The sequence below is a fragment of the Oncorhynchus mykiss genome, chromosome 30 (genome assembly GCF_013265735.2).
Source record: "Oncorhynchus mykiss isolate Arlee chromosome 30, USDA_OmykA_1.1, whole genome shotgun sequence".
Classification (NCBI taxonomy): Eukaryota; Metazoa; Chordata; class Actinopteri; order Salmoniformes; family Salmonidae; genus Oncorhynchus; species Oncorhynchus mykiss.
Genome location: NC_050570.1, coordinates 45,982,623 through 45,991,020, shown reverse-complemented (window position 1 = coordinate 45,991,020; position 8,398 = coordinate 45,982,623).

The following is an 8,398-nucleotide window of genomic DNA, read 5'->3' as shown; positions in this document are numbered from 1 at the left end:
AGATGTCTCATTTTCGATTAATTGAAAATGATAGTTTTTTCAAAGTATCTGTCTTTTTCAAACAAGCATTGCAGAACTGGCTACAACTTCAATTTCATCCCCCTGAAAAGATAGAACAAATATTATGGCTGAACTCAAATGTGCTGGTTGATAAAATACCTGTATTTATGGGAAAGATGTTTGAAAGAGTATTTTGTTATTAAATTATATTGTAAATTGTAATGGTAGAGTTATGCCCTTCATGGAGTTATCAGAATTGTACGGGAAGGTAGGGAACTGGTAGGGAACTGGTCTGACTGACCAATATAAAGGATCAAAACTGGTGGAGGAATAAAATGAGGACCAGAATGTTGACAACTGTGCCATACAGATTTCAAAATAGTTAGGAAGAGATTTTTGATGTACCGATTCCATGGTACAGGGTAAGTTGATAAGTTGATATATAAAACAACACAAGATTCAAGACTTCGTTATTTTCAGCTAAAATTATTATATAGAATTCTTGCCACCAACAGAATGTTGAATATTTGGGGCATAAAATCATTGAAGCTCTGCAGATTTTGTTGTGAGGATACAGAATCAATAGACCATTTATTTTGTTATTGCCCTCAGGTAGCCTGTTTCTGGTCTCAGGTTCAGGAATGGCTGAAAATGCATAGAAATGATCTAAAATTGACCCTAGAAATAGTACTGTCAGGAGATCTGGAGAGACCGGGTCAATCAATTGCTAATATACTAATACTCTTAGTAAAAGTATTTATCTTCAACACGCAATCTGTAGATTATATTCCATTAGATAGATTGAAATTGTACATTAAACATCATAGCATAGTTGAAAGATATGTGTTTCGCAGAAACACGAAGTGGGTGGCCAGCAGAGATAGATGGGATGGGCTGAGGGAAGCTGAGGCTTGGTATGTGGAATTGGAGACAAGTGGGAGTGGAGTTGATGTGTGAGAGAAAGAATGATGGTCAAAAGATGAAGGGGGAAAAAAGTATAAATAAAACATAAGAAAAGTACATTTGAATTGCACTAAATGGCAGTGTGTTTACAACTAATGCCGGTTTGCCTGAGGCTGATGCCGTGCAGGTGCATATATGCATATACAGACACTCTCATTCAAATAAACACATACAAGAACACACACATACATGTAATAGTGCCAGACATGCACAAAAACATATAAAGAAGGCATTGCTGTTATGATTTCAGTTGTCCTTGATGTCCTTTGTTTTAAATTTATTTATTTGCATTGTTGTTTGCTATTTTCTTCTGTCTTTTCCTTTTTTCTCTTTAGTTCCTTCTCTTGGTTGTTGGTGCATTGGGGGGTTCTTGTTGGGGGGTGGGGAATGGAATTCATTTTATCTTTTCGGGGGCGACTGTGGGAAGGGTCTCAAATGGTTGAGGGACAGCTATTGGGGAACTGTGGGAGGGTTCGGGTTTCACAAGTTTGTGATCATGAAAAAGGAAACTATGACATATTTTATATCACTATCATGCACACGCACCCTCACACATAAAGATGGCTCTGTTGCGGAAAAACTGATACATGTTTGATAGTGTCTTGATGCTGTATTGTTTGTCCTTCATGTTCTAATACTTTAATGTTACCCCTTCCTTGTGTTGTTTGTAATAAATTATAAAAAAAATATAAACAATTAAAAGACAGGGAAATGCGTCCGGGGGAAAAAGTTTGGCCAGGTTCTGTTCTGACTGGAGGAAACACTGGGGGAGTGCTTGAGTTCGCATCGAAGAGAAAAGTTTGTCCGGCTCATCTAGATATTCCTCACGTTACATTAGCATAGCATGCCTCAAACATAAATTGTCTGCCACAGTGAAATGTGCTGCTTCTATGTGAATTACTGAGGTGGAATGCACCTAATTTCAAACGGTTTGTTCGAAAATCATATAGAATTGACAAGTTGAAACATAACCTGCAGATAATTAGCAGGCAGTGTGTCTTGGATTGAGGGAAGCGCGGGTTAACTGCCCTGTTGCGTAACAATACATTTATAGCGAATTCTGACATCACGCACATAAGAAAAATCACATGGTGAGACTGTGACGCATACAACCAATACAAAAAATGTACATGAATTATAATCCACAAAATAATTAAAATGTCCTCCTGCTGAAGGAGTATTTTCCCGCAGTGAAAAACTGGGTCAAATTAAGCTACGGCATATGTACACAGACTTAGCCCTATGGAGATAACATGGGAGTGAGTGAGTTGCCATATGGCTGGGTGCGATATGGTCAAAATATCATAATGGTATTTCAAAACAATTGGACGGTATGACAGTATTTATGTTTTTTAATAAAAGTTTAAAATAACATTTGCTCTATGAGTAGTGAGTGACCCTAGGGAGGAAACACAGTCTAAGTGATTTCAATGGGTCTTTCTCCATTCCGATTGTTTTATACGGTTCAATTCAACAAAAAATGTTTTTTGCATTTTCATCCATTTCTGCATTTCCTGCACTCATTTGAGATCATTTCCACACTGCCACGTAGGGCTGCACAAATTGGGCAAACAACCTAGGCCTTATTTTTTACCAAATGTTGCAATTACGATTTGACTTCTGATTTCGAGCAAAACACTTGGGTGAACTGTTGGAATCATGGAAATAAAACTATTATTCTAATTCCATACTTAGTATATAATAGTGGGCACTTTGAATAGTGTTTGACATGACAAATGCCAGGGAGGAGTTATTATTATTTTTTATTTAACCTTTATTTAACTAGGCAAGTCAGTTAAGAACAAATTCTTATTTACAATGATGGGCTACCCCGGCCAAACCCGGACAATGCTGGGCCAATTGTGCGTGACCCTATGGGACTCCCAATCACAGCCGGATGTGATACAGCCTGGATTCGAACCAGGGACTGTAGTGACTCCTTTTGCACCCCAAACCGCTGCGCCACTCAGGAGCCCTTACTGTGAGAGGGTAGGAACGAAAGTGTTGACGACAAATGTTTCCTAGTGGACCCTATAATCTTTGGCTACATTGAATGTTATTTCATGAAGCTACCATATTCTTGCTTCTCGTATTCCGCTTTGATTTAGGTCTGTGTGAAAAGCGGCATGGAGAGAGAGAGCACGGAGAGAGATGACTCAAGTAGCGAAGTAAACTAAATGGATGTTACACACAGCGTATAACATTTAACAAACCAAACCTTCAAATACCGTTATCGAAGGTAAACTAAAAACACAAACTGGTCCGTGAATCAATATCGTAAAATACAGTATACTGCCCAGCCCTAGGATGCCACATCTGCCCATGCTGCAGAGCTGTCTGCCGAAATCACTATTTTAGTAGTTCTAAGGCATACTTTCAAGTCTGCTACAACTATCAATTGGGTATTAGAGCTAAACTTCCCAAACTGTCTCTATCCCTCTCATCGCTGTGTTGTGTACATTCCTCTCTCATGCGGCCTGTGTGCAGTGCCGGGAAGAATAGGAGCATAGGATTCTGGTCATTGTAGTTAATTACCAAATGGTCTACGCTGAACTAGGTTGACTATTTGCCTATTGAAAACTACAACTCCCTACAGCATCCCACAGTTCGTTCTTGATTTGTGATCTTGATTTGTGTCTCTCCTGCTTAATAGCATTTCTCTCTAGAGAAACGGTGCATTGAGTTCACATAAAAAAAATACTAAATGGAAATCAAGTGATTGAACAGACATTGAACACTATTTAAAATAAATGAACATTTTACAAACTTGTTGTTAGATGGTTCCTCGCCATGAACATAGTCCATGGGCCAGGAGAAACTGTAATCCATGGTTCAGTACTCTTTAAACAGCAGTTACAAACTTCAGTTTATATTTAGCCATGCTACCTAAAAATCTATGGACGTAATGGGGGCATATGAGCATGTTTTTTATGGACACTTTTAAAGGTGCAATATGGAGTAATCACATTTCCTGGTTGCTAAAATTTGAATAGTTTTCAAAATTTCAGTTTGTGACAAAACAAGCAATGTATAGTGTAGATAATCATTGTACCATCTAAGATGTGAAATGTATTTTCAAAACCACAAATACTGTATTTTCAGCTGTTTGAAGCTGTTGTACAAAACCAAAAGTAAAAGACACAAAAACAGAAATAGTGCTCACAGAACAGATCAACAGCTTCTTAGGACTAGCTTTCAATAAGAATGACAGATCTATAACTCGCATTTCAATGTGAATTTGGTCGAGTCGCCCAAAAAGTTACATATTGCAGCTTTAGAGTTGATTTCAGGTAATTTTGACATGCCTCCATCACTTCCATTGATTTTAGCTAGAGGTGGCTAAACTTTATTGAAGCTTGTAATGGCTGTTTAAAGATAACCAAACTATGGATTACAATTTCCCCTGGCCCATAGACTACTTTCAGGGTGAGGAACCATCTAACATCAAGTCGTAAAATAGTGTTACACCGTATCCAAATCGGCCGCGCGCGTGCACCATCATGCACAAATTGATTTTGTCCCCCCCACACCAAACGCCATCACGACATGCAGATTGAAATATCAAAACAAACTCTGAACCAATTATATTAATTTGGTTGAAAAGGCCGAAAAGCATTAAACATTTATGGAAATTTAGCTAGCTAGCTTGCAGTTGCTAGCTAATTTGTCCCATTTAGCTAGCTTGCTGTTGCTAGCTAATTTGTCCTGGGATATAAACATTGAGTTGTTATTATACCTGAAGATCCTCTACTCCGACAATTAATCCACACATAAAACCAAATTGTTTCTAGTCATGTCTCCTCCTTCCAGGCTTTTTCCCTCTTTGGACTTTATATAGCGATTGGCATCTAACTTTCATAGTTACCATGACGACCGACCAAACTCAGTTCATCTTTCAATCACCCACGTGGCTATAACCAATGAGGTATATGCTTCTATAAACCAATGAGGAGAGGCAGGACTTGCACCGCGTTCAGCATCACAAATAGAACTGACTTCTATTTTAGCGCTTCGCAATGCAGACGCTCATTGGCGCGCGAGCAGTGTGGGTGCAATAATTGACTAACGTGTATTTTTAAAGTGATTTTGCAACGCTCACACACACGTGACGCGAGCGGTATAGTCAGCATGTTAGGTTCTAATTATCAGAGTAAGAACTCGACGGACACTATGAAAGCTTAAACCAAGTTTATTTTTCCCAAAAGATCAAACAGCTGAACAGACATAAACATGTTTACTAGAGAGCTGGTATTTGTACCACCCTTTGGGTGGAGTCTCCTCCTTCTCACTAAACATGGTATCTTTATTGCTAGGCAGGAAACTAAGTGATACGGGCAATAAACTTTTTTTTTCCCTTAACGTGACCTAACCTTGACCCCCTTCATCACTAATCCACGGCTCTCTCCCCTTATCAATGCCTGCCACATGTGATCGCTATCCCTACACTCAGTACATTTCAAGCTTAATTGCACCCACCATATACCTTCCCCCTACAGATAACCATTAAGCTCTGGTGTAGCCCCTCGGCTATGGCACCCATCAGGTCTCTATTATAACTAATGATTAATAACATTTCAAGTTCAGAAATCCAAACCCATCAATAGTGAACTACTCCTTTAACTCTAATGACCTGGCTTGAATCTATATAAGCAGGGCAAGCCGATCATGAGATTTCTTCCACTCCAATTTCTCTCCATGCAAAACCGATTTGGGATCAATTGTCTCGGTCTTCACCCTGTACATGAGAAGCTGGAAAGCATTGGATCTGTGTAAGCATGAGATAATTGGAGTTTATTTTCACCATGCTTCTTTCACCAGCCCTTCTAATTTAACTCCATGAAGGAGTAGAGTGATCAAGTGTATCCTTCAGGGGAGAAAGAGAGGTAGAGAATTGGCCCTCAGCTCCCATAGGGCTGCTAGCGGTGGAGCGGCTGAACAAGTCTTTTAATGTCTTCCCCGGGCAGACAGGCCACTTTCTCACATGGCCACCTTCTCATATGACTGATGGCCCTCCCTGACAGGCTCAGCAGAGTGGAGTCCTCCGTACCATCACAACATGGATGTGGGGGTTTCCTGTCTGCCTTGGCTATCCCTCAAAACAATGCCAGTCCTCTGGGAGTTATTACTAATCCAGCCTTAAAGGGATAGTTCTGGATTTTGGCAATGAAGCCTTGTATATATTTCCCCAGAGTCAGATAAACTGGTGGATAAGAGGTAGTTTCACAAGGAAATGCTAATTAGCATTAACGCAATTATTGGAAGTTTATAGGAACAGCTAGCATACTAGCACTTCGGCAGAGGCTTGTGTTTGCAATCATGGCTGGAAATCAAGGTTTGTCCACCCGCCTCTTGAGGATTGACCACAAGTTCTCAATGGGATTAAGGTCTGTGGAGTTTCCTGGCCATGGACCCAAAATATCTGTTTTTTTCCTCTAGCCACTTAGTTTTGTCTTATGGCAAGGTGCTCCATCATGCAAGAAAAGGCATTGTTCGTCACCAAACTGTTCCTGGATGGTTGGGAGAAGTTGCTCTCGGAGGATGTGTTGGTACCATTCTTTATTCATGGCTGTGTTCTTAGGCAAAATTGTGCGTGAGCCCACTCCCTTGACTGAGAAGCCAAGGGGATTCATCAGAGAAAATGACTTTACCCCAGTCCTCAGCAGTCCAATCCCTGTACCTTTTGCAGAATATCAGTCTGTCCCTGATGTTTTTCCTGGAGAGAAGTGGCTTCTTTGCTGCCCTTCTTGACACCAGGCCATCCTCCAAAAGTATTTGCCTCACTGTGTGTGCAGATGCACTCACCCCTGCCTGCTGCCATTCCTGAGCAAGCTCTGTACTGCTGGTGCCCCGATCCCGCAGCTGAATCAACTTTAGGAGACGGTCCTGGCGCTTGCTGGACTTTCTTGGGCTTCTTCTTCACAACAATTGAACAGCTCTCCCCTTGAAGTACTTGATGAACCGATAAATGGTTGATTTAGGTGCAATCTTATCCTTGCCTGTGAAGCCCTTTTTGTGCAAAGCAATGACATGTGTTTCCTTGCAGGTAACCATAGTTGACAGAGGAAGAACAAAGGTTTCAAGCACCACCCTCCTTTTGAAGCTTTCAGTCTGTTATTCAAACTCAATCAGCATGACAGAGTGATCTCCAGCCTTGTCCTCGTCAACACTCACACCTGTGTTAACGAGAGAATCACAGACATGATGTCAGCTGGTCCTTTTGTGGCGGGGCTGAAATGCAGTGGAAATGTTTTTTGGGGAGTCAGTTCATTTGCATTGCAAAGAGGGACTTTGCAATTATTTGCAATTCATCTGATCACTCTTCATAACATTCTGGAGTATAAGCAAATTGCCATCATACAAACTGAGGCAGCAGACTTTGAAATTGTATACTTGTGTCATTCTCAAAACTTTTGGCCACGACTGTATATGATGATTTAACTGTCAATCTCTGCCAAATGGATGACTATGAGAAACAAAAATAATTGTAATTTAAAAACAGATTTGAAACCAATACTATTTATAACATAGGCTAAACACTATACATGAAGCCATTACCGTTCATTATACCTTGTTCCCCGTCTACGGCGGCTATACCATGCATATAAACTGAGAAGGGTGTAATTGCAGCCTGCATTCCTGCATGTGGGCAATTTATACTTATATTGGTCAATTTTTAAGCTCGGGCCCCAGGTACACAGATGGGAGACGGGGGCACTCCAGTACAATAGGTGGTGGAAATGCACCATAACGTTGGATGCCAACTGCCGATAAACCCCGCAGAAGAAGATGAAGAGGCAGGGGTGACAACGGTAGCTAGCTGGCTAGGATACCGGAAGACAGTGTCTTTCCACCTGTTGGGCACTGCTTTCCCCCATAATTATATTAAAGACGGCGAGAACAGGTGTTCTGCAGGCTGGAGCAAAAGACACTATGTTAGCTAGCTATCTAGAACTCCGTTACACAGCAGGCGAGATAGGTAGCTATCTAGGACCGTGTCCTCCTCCCCGAAAAACTCTGATAATACTTTTATTTCCATTTTGACACACATTTTAACCACATAGACAATTAGGGGAAGTCCACTTTGCCCTATTTGTAGGCTATTGTAGGCTTCTAGTTGGGCTAATAATGGACACAAATTAATAACTGAAATGTTTTACAGCAGCCATATTCGCCTTCATGACACGTGGGAGGATGCAGCTAAATAGTGACAGATTAACTTGATCAAATCCACACTTTGAGTGTTCCATTTTGCTACACTAACATTGACTATGTTGAATTTTGGGGGGGATGGACGCACGCCAGTTCATGTAGGCAAACATGTCCTTCTATAAGTACCTAGGGCTTTTCACTTTCACAACAACCCCAATAAATGGCTGTTGTGAACGTGCAATTTTTTTTTATGTAGTTCTGTCCTTGAGCTGTTCTTGTCTATTAA